Source organism: Lissotriton helveticus (assembly GCF_964261635.1).
Source record: "Lissotriton helveticus chromosome 1_1 unlocalized genomic scaffold, aLisHel1.1 SUPER_1_unloc_17, whole genome shotgun sequence".
Lineage (NCBI taxonomy): Eukaryota > Metazoa > Chordata > Amphibia > Caudata > Salamandridae > Lissotriton > Lissotriton helveticus.
The window spans coordinates 2,407,114-2,421,662 of record NW_027611656.1 but is presented as its reverse complement, the minus strand read 5'-3'; the positions used below and the strand labels follow the sequence as shown (position 1 = coordinate 2,421,662).

Here is a 14,549-nt window from a genome sequence, read left to right as displayed (position 1 = left end):
TGTCCACGGCCCCCCGTTACCGCTGCCGGGGGTCGTGGTGTTCCGCTCACGTCACCAGGGTCCCGGGGAGAAGAAGGATGGCTGGCGCTCGACCTCTCCGACCAGCCGGCACTTCCGGCTAGATGCGACCGCCGGGAGTCGGCTTCCGGTCGGACTCAGGGGCTACTGCGGCTCCGGTGCTTACTGGCAGTTGACAGGCCTCATCGGTTCTCGGGCTGCAGTGATGGCTCAGGGGTCGCAGACGTGCCGAATCAGCCCCAAACCAACACCGCTGGGTGCTGCATGGACTCCGGTTCTCCTCCGCCCCGTCTGGCACTGGTAGGTACCGGATAACTATGTCGGATTTTTACGGGAAGCCTTCACCGCTCCGGAGCCTCCCTAAGCTGCAGCCGCCATCGATGGCTGCTAGCCACGCCCCCCATGTATCATCTTTTTAAGCATTTGGGTATGTCTATACATAGAGATACTTCTGCGCTTTAAATAAAAATCCACAGCATTCAATCCATCAGAATGTTTGATGCTAGTATACAGAGCAACGATATCAAGTGTTAAAAACAGATACTCCTTTGTCCATTTGAATGTATTCAGTTCGATAAAAAGTCACTCGAGTCCCGTAAAAAGGACGGCAGATTCATAACATGTTCTTGGAGATAAAAATCAACGTATTTAGAGGTGCACTCAAATGTACTGTTAATTGCCGAGATAATTGGCCTTCCCGGCATAGGGTCAATACCTATGTGCATCTTAAGGATGAGATAAATGTGGGCAAAGTTGGATACTTTTTGAATAGATATGTGTACTCATCTTTAGAGACGAGTCCTTCTCTTTGCCAAAGCAGGTGGTCATTTTTATACTCTCTGTTCATTTTTCTGACATACGCTGCATCACACATTTCATAACACTGTTGGTTGTTAAGATGGTGAAATGCTTCTGTCCTATACATTTGTTTATCCCATAAAACAATGTTACCCCATTTGTCTGAATTGTTAATAACCACAGTGTCGTTGTTTTTAAGTTTTGTCATGAGTTGGAAATAATCCTTATTCTTAGCATGCGACTTTGAGTTAGATTTGCATGTGTTCTTATGTAGAGTTTTTAATTCATCTGTTAGCCGATCATGGAATATGTTCAACGCATCACGTGGCATAACGGGAACAAATGTAGAGGGTTCTGTAAATTGACTGCAGCCTGGAGACGAAATATTGATGTTTTCTTCTAGTGTGACCTCCTGTGTATTCATCTTATCATTATTTAAATCAATATTATCTCCTATCAAAGCATGTAAAGTTGTTAATAAAGGAATTTCCCCTGCCGCGAGGCCTTCGCTCAATGTTTGTGTCGAAGGCATTGATTTCAATTTGCCCTGGTTTTTGATACTGAAATACTTTTTGAGTTTTAGCTTGCGAATAAACTAATACACATCAACTCTGGTCTGTGCATAGTTGAAATTGCTTTCAGGACAGTAACTTAACCCCAACGCCAAAAGCTGTTTCTCCGTGTCGTTGAATTGGATGTTGGTTAAGTTTACTATGGTATGGTTTATTGTCGATGCTGGGCAGACCAATTCTTTTTCTGTTGCCCTTTGTTTGTTGCGTTTGGCGCATTTACGCCTCTCCCGCCTTCAACGGTTTCTTTTTTTGATTGCTGCCCCTGTGTGTTTCACGGTTGTAATGATTGCTTCCTCTGTTCGCGGATAAAATCCATTACCTCGGCATACGATAGGGGCCCCAATGCTGGCCCATGTGTACTGTCTGCATTGCTGCTGAGGTCCGAATCTGTGTCGCTGGGGAGCGTGCTTACATCAGAGGCAGAAGCCATCGCTTGATCGCAACTATTGCTGCCAGTTGAATGAGCATTGGATTTGGTTAACACTCTCTGTTTCTTGATAAAATCATATTTTCGAGCGAAAGTGAAAACCTGCCCCAGCTCGTAATCGTTTTTGTCTCTGGCAAATTTCCACACCTTCCCAGCTTTAATTGTGTCCTCTTGCTTCTTAAGTCTGTCTTTCATATCTATTGTGTATTTTTCCACAAATTCTTTGTTGTTTGGTGTAATAAGCAAGTCAATTTCACCCTGTATTCGTGCTATTTCCTTAATGTTGAATTCTCTATCAATCCTGGCATATTTGATTAATAGACACATTGATGCCTCAAGGTTACTCTCTGCCCATTCCTTTAAAAGAAGGGGGTTTGGGATTTCAAAGCTCGGAGCGAGCATTATTCTGAGGCCTCTCGCCACCCGGCCCGTCTCGTTGTATTTTTCTAGAGATTTTACCTCCCACCATTTGGTGAGCTCGCTCCGGCTATTTTTTTCTAACAGCTTGAGCAGGCTTCTGACATCTGTATTTGATTCTGTTTGACTGGGTGTCTGTTTTTTGCTGTCTGAAACCGCAGGCAAGTTCAGAAATATCTCATCATTTGCCTTCTCTCTCTCCCTTAGCGTTTCATCCGACATTGCACTGATGTTATTCTGAATTTAAATGTCACTAGTTCCACAGTATTCCTACTGTCACGAACACACACCACGCAACCTATAGCACTTCCCCACCTGCTTTAATGTTCCGAGTAGGTTCCCGACTTACTGCAAGAGTAACTGGCTTCCCTCCGAGTCGTCCGACCCCACGAGGTCACGCAGAAAACTGCAAGCGGGTTCAGCTGAAATGACGAACTTGCAGGGGGCTTGACCATGAGAAAGCTCCAACTGAGCTACCAATCCGCACCGGCCTGGAAAAATGATCAGCCTCAACCGAGGGAGGGGTCCGTTCAAGAAAAACCAAGCTGTTTCTTCCGAGAGAACATCAGGTAACACTCCAAATGCTGTGACGAGCACCGTCAGGAGAGTAACTGACACTTTCATACGCTGGTTGCTGGTTGTAACGGGGAGGACGGGGGACCTCCTGGCTTACCTGTGTCACCTCTTTTTGCTCAGTATCCAGGGGAGTGGAGAGACACCGGACTGCATGACGACACAGACGCCGAAGACTTAGGCGAGTCCTGTTTCTTTAACTGGGCGGAGCTGGGATCCGATGACATCGCCGGACACACCTCCGCTGGCCAGGTAAAGGACGCCCAGGAATCCAAACAGGTGTGTTACACACCCGGAGGTGAGCGGAGACGGAAGGAGGTGTACGAGAGAGGAGGAGAGTTGAGACAGAGAACGACGGCGGAGGAGAGGCGGGAGCTGAGGAGCGGTATCGGTGGAGGAGCGGAGCTGAGTCAGGACGAGGACGAGGACGAGGAGGAGAGGCGGGAGCTGAGGAGCGGTATCGGTGGAGGAGCGGAACAGAGTCAGGACGAGGAGGCAAGAGGCGGCGAGACAGGGCGGAGGAGAACCGGGACGACGGAAGGAGAAGCAGACGGAGAGAAGAGTTCCAGCAAGCCAGGTGGCCAACCGGAAAACGCTTCGCCCAGCCACACTTCATCGAGGGAAGTGTGGCTACCAGAGGTACGGTCACGGCTTTCGGGCTGGGCGGGATTTAAGTGGGTCAAACCCCCTTGAAACGTTCCTGACACACACCCAGTGCACTACCTTTCCCTCTCACCCCCTTCACTGTGAGGTAGAGCCTGATTCTTGTGCACGTGTGTACCCTCACTCCCTCCCCTGTGAGACCTGACCGGACAAGAGTCTAACAGTGCGCTATATCTTTTTTTCTTCCTGGCACGGACGAGACGCCTCATCGACGTGGAGGGGAGAACTACCAGTCCCAGAAGGCCTCGGGACGAAAGGCGAAACACCATAGACAAACGCCAGCAAAGACTGTCGGAGGACACAGAGACCCCCTTGCCCTATTACAGAAAAACAACCCACCGGAAACGGACATTCAAAGCAATAAAACCTTCCTTGCCCAGAGTACCGGTGTCTGTCAGTCTATTTGAGGGGCCGTTAGCCCCGGTCTTTCCTGCTACAACCAGTCAGGGACGCCCCGAGACCTCACACTGGTGCAATGCAAAGTTCTTTATTCTTTCATCAGTGCAATTCGTAGGACGCGTTTCGGCGATCCCAGTCGCCTTGCTCACATAAACGCCATTGTGGTCTACAACAAGTATGTAAAACCCACCCAGAAGGTCATGTCAACTAATAGGTCATGTCAACTAATAGTGAACATAGGAGAAATCCTATTTGTAGTTCACTATAGGGCACTGGCAAAGCACATAGCATAGGAAATGGTATTGGTGGCAGCAGTAATAAGGTAAATGATAGTGGAAATACTCTCCTCATATAACCAAATTCATTATAGCCTAAAGAATATATTACTATAAAGTATATATAAGTATATATAAATCATAACAATATACATTACCTACTGGCGGTCATAGTGGGTAGTTATAGTTATAGTTAGGACTAGGCAAGTCACAAAAAGTGTTTTGTGACTTGCCTGTATCTTTGGCGGTTGCAAGCAATTGGGTGGTTCCTGTTCGAAGAGCGGCCACATCAAACCCCTTTGGCGGCTCTGGCGGAGTCTTGCGGGGCCCGGATCGTGTCCTATGCAGACGACACTCAGCTCCTCTTCTCCTGTGAGAGGGGAGGAGATTTTAATGGGGAGAGCATCCGGGATTGCCTTGGGGCTGTTTTCAGATGGTTTCATTTGAGTGGCCTCAAGTGCAATCCCGAGAAGTCTGAGGTGCTCTTCTTTGGGTGTGCGTCTGACCCTGACTGGCATGGCTGGTGGCCTATGGACATGTCTCCCCCTTCCGTTCCATCTGCAGTTGCCAAGAATCTGGGTGTCAAGATGGACAAGGGTCTGTCGATGAGAGCCCAGATTCTGGGAGTGACGGGCACCTGCTTCGGTCTCCTGAAGGTATTAAGAAAGTTTCTACCCCTGCTGTCGGAAGAACATCGGAAACTGACTGTGCAGGCTCTGATCGGGTCCAGGTTGGACTATGCCAACGTCCTATACCTGGGCCTGCCGGAGTATCTGCTACAGCGCCTTCAGGTGACACAGAACGCGGTGGCGAGAGCCATTTACGGCCTTAATAGGCGAGCTAGGGTGTCGGGCCTCTTGCAGGCCCTGCACTGGCTGCCTATTCGCAAGCGCATTATCTTTAAGACGCTGACTCTGACCTATAAGGCCCTACACTCTGGAGGTGCAAAGTACCTCCAAAGGAGAGTGTCCTTTTATCATCCGGCCCGGGCGCTTAGATCAGAGTCACAGTTTTTGGCTGTTGTGCCGCGCGTTCAAAAAGCCCGCATTGGGGGTCGCTCCTTTGGTTTGCGTGCCCCCCAGTTGTGGAATGCTTTGCCGCTGACACTTCGTGGCGCCACTAGCTTGCTGGCTTTCAGGAAAGGTCTTAAGACCTGGCTGTTTACTTTATAGGTTTTTTTCTTTTGTTTATTACATTCCCTTGCTGTTTTATTGTCGTGTTGTGTTACTTTCTGTAGGTCTCGCTGTGAAAGCGCCAGGATACTCTTTTTGAGTCGCTGTGCGCTATACAAATAAAATGTAACATAACATAACATAACAAAGGCAGGACCCAATATGTGTTTGGTACTTTCTTGTAAGAATCGGCGGTCTCTGGTTGGCATAGGTATGCACTTGTGACAAGCAGGGACCCTCTCCTCTAGTCAGGGCAAGGGAAATACTCCGTAAGAATAACCCCTGCTCACCCTCTAGGTTGCGTGGCGCGAGCAGACAAGCCTAATCCTCAGGGCGATAGTTAGTTAAGCATTTATGACCACATACAGTAAACCCACTGACCCACCACAGACGGACACCAGTCATAAGTTTGTAACAAAAATACGTAGACTTTATATAAAAATACTTCAAATCCAGGATTATCACAAGACCATATAACGTTTAGCGATTGAGGCCACCAGATTTAAATAGGCAATAGTTCTTAAGTGTTCTTGGCCAGCAAAGTACGCTGAGGGTCGATGCGCGCTTCGCGCTGGGGAAGTGACCCGTAGATAGATGCTGGACGACAGGGAAAACAAATGTTGCGGACCCTGGATCCGATGTGAACTCGGGATAGAGTTCAAGTGTACCTTGCATTGAGTGTCCGAGGCGTTTCAGGTGCGGCCACTGGTGAGGGCGGACCCTGGACAAGGCTGGCAGTTCTCCGAAGGATCTATCCAGCTCAAAGCCCCCTCGAGGTGCGAGGCGGGTGAGCGGGACGGTGTGGAGGGTTGCGGCGATCCGGGGTCTAATGCAGCTCACGGTGCGAGGCGCCGTTCAGGCCTGCTGGGCGTACTACTTCTTAGCACGCTAGGTCGTACCTGTGGATCTGTGTGGGGCGTCGCGTTCTCGGGCAGACGGGTGCAGCACCGGGCCTCCGGTACCAATGTACGGAAGGCCTTTCTTGAGGTGCGGAATGAGCCTTGGTATGCAGGAGGGCAAAGCGAGACAGTCGGGTACGTATCGACGTACGGACCGTCCGGGGCTATCAGATGCGCTCTGTGCAGATTCCCGCGGCAGAAGATGAGAGGTGCACAATGCGCCCAGTAGCAGGCGAGGTGACAGGAGAGCGGGCGGCCCGGCACTGAAGCGGAGAGCGACTCAAGCTTGAGCGGGGCTCTGCGGTGGGGCTACCAGGCTCCGAGCTGTCATGACCTTAGGAGGGGCGAAGGCACCCGAGTCACAACTCCGGCGAGGGTAAAGAACTTAAGGCACAGGCAGAATAGAATCCACTGGTCCTGGGGTTCAGCTCAGGGGGCAAGCTTGAGATCAAGCCCTTGGAGATCATTTCAGGCACAAGTCTTCAAAGTCCTCTCTGGTCTTTTCCTCTCCGTTCTCAGCAAGGCACCACTGCAGGCCAGTCCCTCAGGTCAGGGACAGGTTTCCTTCCTTCAGATTCTCTTGGTCCTTCTAGTCAGGCAGCAGTTCGTCGTGGTCAAAACAGGATCTGGTTTGCTAGGAGCAGGGCTCCTACTTTTATACAGAGTTTCTTTTGTCTTTGCAGGCCAGGGGGCCTGAGCCTGGTTCAACCCGGATTTGGAGTACTCTGTTGACAGGAAGCTGCCATCTTCTTTCAGGGTGCAGGGCAGGGACATCAGACGCTCCGCAGGAGGTGGAGCCAGCATTTTCGTGGTGGAGCACAACCCTATTCAGAGTCAAGGACTACTCCACCCACCCATCCTGGTGTAAGCACTCTATTCACCACCTGGTAGCCTAGACTGACCCCGGGAATTCCCCAGCCCTGTCACTCACACAAACCCAGACAGCAGATACACATCCAGGCAGAGGCGGGCTGAAATAGTTAGGCGAGCAAATGCTAACTTTCCAAAAGTAGCATTTGCAAACACAGGATATTAAAATAAACCTTACTAAAGGAATTACTTTATTATTCTGAGTTCAGGCATACTAAACTTTACCGTGCCACTGTGTTCCCTGAGCCTTCCGGGACTAAAGCGTGTAATAATTCCGGCAGCTCATCTTGGCCTATGGGAACAGGTAGCCCTTCAATAGTGAAGAACGAAAAGGGCGGTAATTCACTATTAGGACATGCCACACACATCATGGCTTGTCCTACCTTATGCTTACAATGCACCCTGCCCGTAGGCCTACCATAGGGGTGACTGATATGAAGTTAAGGGAAGGTTTAGGGACTGGCAAGTGTGTGCACTTGCGCAGTCAGCGTGACAGTACCAGACTGTACGCAGGGTCTGCAATAGCGGACTCGAGACCCGCTTCTGTGGGTGGCGCAACCAGCGCTGCAGGTCCACTAGCAGCATTTGTATCTACAAGCCCCGGCACTCCTCGTGCACGTTACTGGGGACTGACAGTAAACCAAATAAGCCAATCATGGAAATCAATTACGGATATACTTTACATTGGGAGCACTTGCACTGCGGCACGGATTGGCCGTGGCGCAGTGCCCTGAGCAGGAAACACCAGCAAAACATCTGAGGCAGATCAGCAAAAAGTGCAAGGGAGACTCACGTCAAGGTGCCAGGTCTAACACGTGTCCCCTCCAGCTGAAACGTGAGGAGAACTACCCTACCCCAGGGAGTTCCTCATCCCTAAGGTGGAAAAACCTAGATGGACCGTCAGCATTGGTGTGGTCAATGCCAGGGCGATGTTCCACCGTGAAGTCCATACCCTGTAGGGAAATAGACCACCTCAACAGCTTCGGGTTCTCACCCCTCATCTGCATCAACCATCTGAGGGGCCTGTGGTCTGTCTGAACCCTGAAGTGAGACCCAAACAAGTAGGGTCTTAGCTTCTTCAAAGCCCAGACCACAGCGAAAGCTTCTCGCTCAATCGGTTCCAGCTTTTCAATATGCAGTAAAGAGAAAGTGGCATCTTTCATAGACATGAATTGTTGTTTAACAGTCAAATTAAAAGTCTTACAAGTCAAGAGTGCAGAGGAAGCACCTGCTATGGGAGGGAGACTTTGCTCGCAGAGATGTCAAGTCTAACATAACACAGTGAAGATGGGATGCTTACCATTTTATTACCCACTGAGTTCATATATTTCTTTTCGAAAACAAAGTCAAAAGAATGCAGCCTTGCATTGGCAGGGAATCGAACCCGGGCCTCCCGCGTGGCAGGCAAGAATTCTACCACTGAACCACCAATGCTTCATATAGGTTGTGCACAGGCAGAGCTCTGTCCAAGACAGTGATCAGGTGCACAGACTTAAATTGTACACATATGAACAAAGTGTGCGCAGCAGACATGATAACGCCAACGTTTCACATGATGATGGCTTATATAAGACAAGCTCCAGAAAGGGCGCACACATATCGAGATATATATTGAGTCTAAGGAAAGGTGCTACAGTCACTAGTCTCTGTGGCGCAATCGGTTATCACGTTCGGCTGATAACCGAAAGGTTGGTGGTTCAAGCCCACCCAGGGATGTGTCATTTTGCCTGCTTGAAGCACTTTAATGGAACACAGATACATACCTTTGCTCTCTCCTGCGTGAGACCCTTTCTTTGAATATTTCAATCCTCTGCGTACTCTCTGCACCTGCAGACAATTTCATAATTAGGATAGAAAACAAAAGGCCAAGCCCTGTAATACAACTGTAGGCATATGAGGAGGGGAAAATAAGTTAAAAGGCCCACAGCATTTGTTGATCTGGCTCCGAAAGCTGTAAGTGTTAAGACCTTGTGGCGCAACCGTAGCTCGTCTGACTCCAGATCAGAAGGTTGAGTGTTCAAATCACGTCGGGGTCACTGCTTACCATTTTATTCCCCACTGAGTTCATATATTTCCTTTCGGAAACAAAGTCAAAAGAATGTAGCCTTGCATTGGCCGGGAATCGAACCCAGGCCTCCCGCGTGGCAGGCGAGAATTCTACCACTGAACCACCAATGCTTCACATGGGTTGTTCACAGGTAGAGCCCTGTCCAAGACAGTGATCAGGTGCACACACTTAAATTGTACACATATGAACAAAGTGTGCGCAGCAGACATGATAACGCCAACGTTTCACATGAAGATGGCAAGAATCAGATGCAGGAGACTATAACTATGATTGTCTTTGCATTTGCTGAGGTCACTGGCTTGGGACTATAGTTGTGTTTATCAGGGCATGATGGCAGGCTGCTCCCGACAAAAGTGGTTCCATGAATGCACCCGCCAGATCACCAGCACTATTGTGTTTCAGATTATCTCACTGAACTCTCCTCCTGGAAAATCCTTCCCACTTGCTTTCCCAGATTCTGCGTCCTCCCCTAAATGCTGGGGTGAAACGGGCAGAGTTCTGCGCCCTGCGCCCCTTTATGCGTCCCTAACGCGCTCCCAACGCGGCCTACAGCCCTGGTCGCGATTAGATCACTGGAGCCTTTGGTGATCAAGAACTCCGGAAGCCTAGGGTCAGGCCTATTGCACAGGCATCTTGTGCCTAGCCTATCCGGGATTGTTGTGTTTCAGGGCCCAGCCATCAATACTCCTGGGATTTTTTTCCCTGAGAACCCTCTTGTCCCTGTCCTCCCACAAGCCCGAGCTTTTATGTAAAATAAAGTGTGCACCGTGGGCCTTCCCCTATTTGCTCTCTCCCCAATCTCTTTCTCCAAAGCTGAGCTCTGAAGGTAAATGTATCTATCTGAGTGAGGGGCTAGGGAGGGCCTTTCTCAGCAGTCTTACAAGTCAAGAGTTCGGAGAAAGCACCTGCTATGGGAGGGAGACTTTGCTCGCAGAGAAGTCAAGTCTAACATAACACAGTGAAGATGGGATGGGCAAGACACACGCCTTACTGGCTGGTAGCACACCTACAGAGGAGCAGGGAGCTATGCTAAGCAGGCAACAGAAAAGTCATGTATGTGTCTCATACACTGGGACCGGTAGTAATACTGGCTCTAAGACCATTAGACAGTAGTCTATTCATCATAACATCCAACAATAACAAGACACTAAGCAAATGAGAAATGTTGTATGGCATAAAGACGCATTATATAACACAAGCTCCAGGCAGGCACACGCATATCAAGATATATATTGAGTCTCAGGAACATTGCTACAGTTATTATTCTCTGTGGTGCAATCGGTTAGCTCGTTCGGTTGTTAACAGAAAGGTTGGTGGTTCAAGCCCACCCAGGGAAGTACCCTTTTGCCTGCATGAAACACTTGAATGAAACACAGATGCGTACCTCTGCTCTCTCCTGCTTAAGACCCTTTACCTGAACATTTCAATCCTCTGCGTTCTCTCTGCACCTGCAGTCAATTTCATAATTAGGATAGAAAACAAAAGGCCTAGCCCTGTAATACAACTGTAGGCATATGAGGAGGGGAAAATAAGTCAAAAGGCCCACAGCATTTGCTGATCTGGCTCGAAGGCTGTAAGTGTAAGGACCTCGTGGCGCAACGGTAGCGCGTCTGACTCCAGATCAGAAGGTTGCGTGTTCCAATCACGTCGGGGTCACTGCTTACCATTTTATTCCCCACTGAGTTCATATATTTCCTTTTGAAAACAAAGTCAAAACAATGCAGTCTTGCATTGGCCGGGAATCGAACCCGGGCCTCCCGCGTGGCAGGGGAGAATTCTACCACTGAACCACCAATGCTTCTCATGGGGTGTTCACAGGCAGAGCTCTGTCCAAGACAGTGATCAGGTGCACACACTTAAATTGTACACATATGAACAAAGTGTGCGCAGCAGACATGATAACGCCAACGTTTCACATGAAGATGGCAAGAATCAGATGCAGGAGACTATAACTATGAATGTCTTTGCATTTGCTGAGGTCACTGGCTTGGGACTAGAGTTGTGTTTATCAGGGCATGATGGCAGGCTGCTCCCGACAAAAGTGGTTCACAGAATGCACCAGCCAGATCACCAGCACTATTGTGTTTCAGATTATCTCACTGAACTCTCCTCCTGGAAAATCCTTCCCACTGGCTTTCCCAGATTCTGTGTCCTCCCCTAAATGCTGGGGTGAAACGGGCAGAGTTCTGCGCCCTGCGCCCCTTTACGCGTCCCTAACGCGCTCCCAACGCGGCCTACAGCCCTGGTCGGACATAGCCCTGGTCGGGCTTAGATCACTGGAGCCTTTGGTGATCAAGAACTCCGGAAGCCTAGGGTCAGGCCTATTGCACAGGCAGAGACTATTGCAAAGCAATGCACAGAGGCTATTGCAAAGCAATGCACAGACTATTGCAAAGCAATGCATAAAGACTATTGCAAAGCAATGCACAGAGACTATTGAAAAGCAATGCACAGAGACTATTGCAAAGCAATGCACAGAGACTATTGCACAGCAATGCACAGAGACTATTGCATAGCAATGCACAGAGACTATTGCAAAGCAGTGCACAGAGACGATTGCAAAGCAATGCGAAGAGGCTATTGCAAACCAATGCACAGACTATTGCAAAGCAATGCACAGACTATTGCAAAGCAGTGCACAGACTATTGCAAAGCAATGCACAGAGACTATTGCAAAGCAATGCACAGACTATTGCAAAGCAATGCACAGAGACTATTGCAAAGCACTGCACAGAGACTATTGCAAAGCAATGCACATAGACTATTGCCAAGCAATGCACAGAGACTATTGCAAAGCAATGCACAGAGACTATTGCAAAGCAATGCGCAGAGGCTATTGCAAAGCACTGCACAGAGACTATTGCAAAGCAATGCACAGACTATTGCAAAGCAATGCATAGAGACTATTGCAAAGCAATGCACAGAGACTATTGCAAAGCAATGCACAGAGAATATTGCAAAGCAATGCACAGGGACTATTGCAAAGCAATGCACAGACTATTGCAAAGCAATGCACAGAGACTATTGCAAAGCAGTGCACAGACTATTGCAAAGCAATGCACAGACTATTGCAAAGCAGTGCACAGACTATTGCAAAGCAATGCACAGAGACTATTGCAAAGCAATGCACAGACTATTGCAAAGCAATGCACAGAGACTATTGCAAAGCAATGCACAGAGATTATTGCAAAGCTATGCACATAGACTATTGCATAGCAATGCACAGAGACTATTGCAAAGCAATGCACAGAGACTATTGCAAAGCATTGCACAGAGACTATTGCAAAGCAATGCACAGACTATTGTAAAGCAATGCACAGAGACTATTGCATAGCAATGCACAGAGACTATTGCAAAGCAATGCACATACTATTGCAAAGCAATGCACAGAGACTATTGCAAAGCAATGCACAGAGACTATTGCAAAGCAATGCACAGAGACTATTGCAAAGCAATGCACAGAGACTATTGCATAGCAATGCACAGACTATTGCAAAGCAATGCACAGAGACTATTGCAAAGCAATGCACAGACTATTGCAAAGCAATGCACAGAGACTATTGCAAAGCAGTGCACAGACTATTGCAAAGCAATGCACAGACTATTGCAAAGCAATGCACAGACTATTGCAAAGCAGTGCACAGACTATTGCAAAGCAATGCACAGACTATTGCAAAGCAATGCACAGACTATTGCAAAGCAGTGCACAGACTATTGCAAAGCAATGCACAGAGACTATTGCAAAGCAATGCACAGACTATTGCAAAGCAATGCACAGACTACTGCAAAGCAATGCACAGAGACTATTGCAAAGCAATGCACAGAGACTATTGCACAGCAAAGCACAGAGACTATTGCAAAGCAATGCACAGACTATTGCAAAGCAATGCACAGAGACTATTGCAAAGCAATGCACAGAGACTATTGCACAGCAATGCACAGACTATTGCAAAGCAATGCACAGAGACTATTGCAAAGCAATGCACAGACTATTGCAAAGCAATGCACAGAGGCTATTGCAAAGCAATGCACAGAGACTATTGCAAAGCAATGCACAGACTACTGCAAAGCAATGCACAGAGACTATTGCAAAGCAATGCACAGACTATTGCAAAGCAATGCACAGAGACTATTGCATAGCAATGCACAGAGACTATTGCAAAGCAATGCACAGACTATTTCAAAGCAATGCACAGAGATTACTGCAAAGCAATGCACAGAGACTATTGCAAAGCAATGCACAGAGACTATTGCAAAGCAATGCACAGAGACTATTGCATAGCAATGCACAGAGACTATTGCAAAGCAATGCACAGAGACTATTGCAAAACAATGCACAGACTATTGCAAAGCAATGCATAAAGACTATTGCAAAGGCAATGCACAGAGACTATTGGAAAGCAATGCACAGAGACTATTGCAAAGCAATGCACAGAGGCTATTGCAAAGCAATGCACAGAGACTATTGCAAAACAATGCACAGACTATTGCAAAGCAATGCACAGAGGCTATTGCAAAGCAATGCACAGAGACTATTGCAAAGCAATGCACAGACTATTGCAAAGCAATGCACAGACTATTGCAAAGCAATGCACAGAGACTATTGAAAAGCAATGCACAGACTATTGCAAAGCAAGGCACAGAGACTATTGCATAGCAATGCACAGAGACTATTGCAAAGCATTGCACAGACTATTGCAAAACAATGCACAGAGACTATTGCATAGCTATGCACAGAGACTATTGCAAAGCAATGCACAGACTATTGCAAAGCAATGCACAGACTATTGCAAAGCAATGCACAGAGACTATTGCAAAGCAGTGCACAGAGACTATTGCATAGCAATGCATTGAGACTATTTTTTTTGTCAAATCTATTTCATTAGCATTTTATAGAACTTGGTTCAGGGTACAGTGCAAGAGTCAATCAGCATGAATTGGCAAAGCACACACAATCGTACAGCATTATGGTGTCACAGAACAAATCAGTGTACAGGCATGGAGCCACATTTAATGCATAGAGACTATTGCAAGCAATGCACAGAGACTATTGCAAAGCATTGCACAGACTATTGCAAAGCAATGCACAGAGACTATTGCATAGCAATGCACAGAGACTATTGCAAATCAATGCTCAGACTATTGCAAAGCAATGCACAGAGACTATTGCACAGCAATGCACAGACTATTGCAAAGCAATGCACAGACTATTGCAAAATAATGCACAGAGACTATTGCATATCTATGCACAGAGACTATTGCAAAGCAATGCACAGACTATTGCAAAGCAATGCACAGACTATTGCAAAGCAATGCACAGAGACTATTGCAAAGCAATGCACAGACACTATTGCAAAGCAATGCACAGAGGCTATTGCAAAGCAATGCACAGACTATT

General features: G+C 47.8%; 1 protein-coding gene and 3 non-coding genes across 7 annotated transcripts in view; 3 read left to right on the top strand and 1 right to left on the bottom strand.

Annotated features, from left to right (window-relative positions):
* Positions 1-14,549, top strand: part of LOC144805647 (uncharacterized) — a 435,707-nt gene that overhangs the window by 159,387 nt on the left and 261,771 nt on the right. The window lies entirely within an intron of this gene.
* On the top strand, positions 8,726-8,799 carry TRNAI-GAU (transfer RNA isoleucine (anticodon GAU)). Its single transcript has one exon. It is a non-coding gene; the product is annotated as a tRNA-Ile (tRNA).
* On the bottom strand, positions 9,191-9,261 carry TRNAG-GCC (transfer RNA glycine (anticodon GCC)). The gene has a single exon. It is a non-coding gene; the product is annotated as a tRNA-Gly (tRNA).
* On the top strand, positions 10,736-10,807 carry TRNAW-CCA (transfer RNA tryptophan (anticodon CCA)). Its single transcript has one exon. It is a non-coding gene; the product is annotated as a tRNA-Trp (tRNA).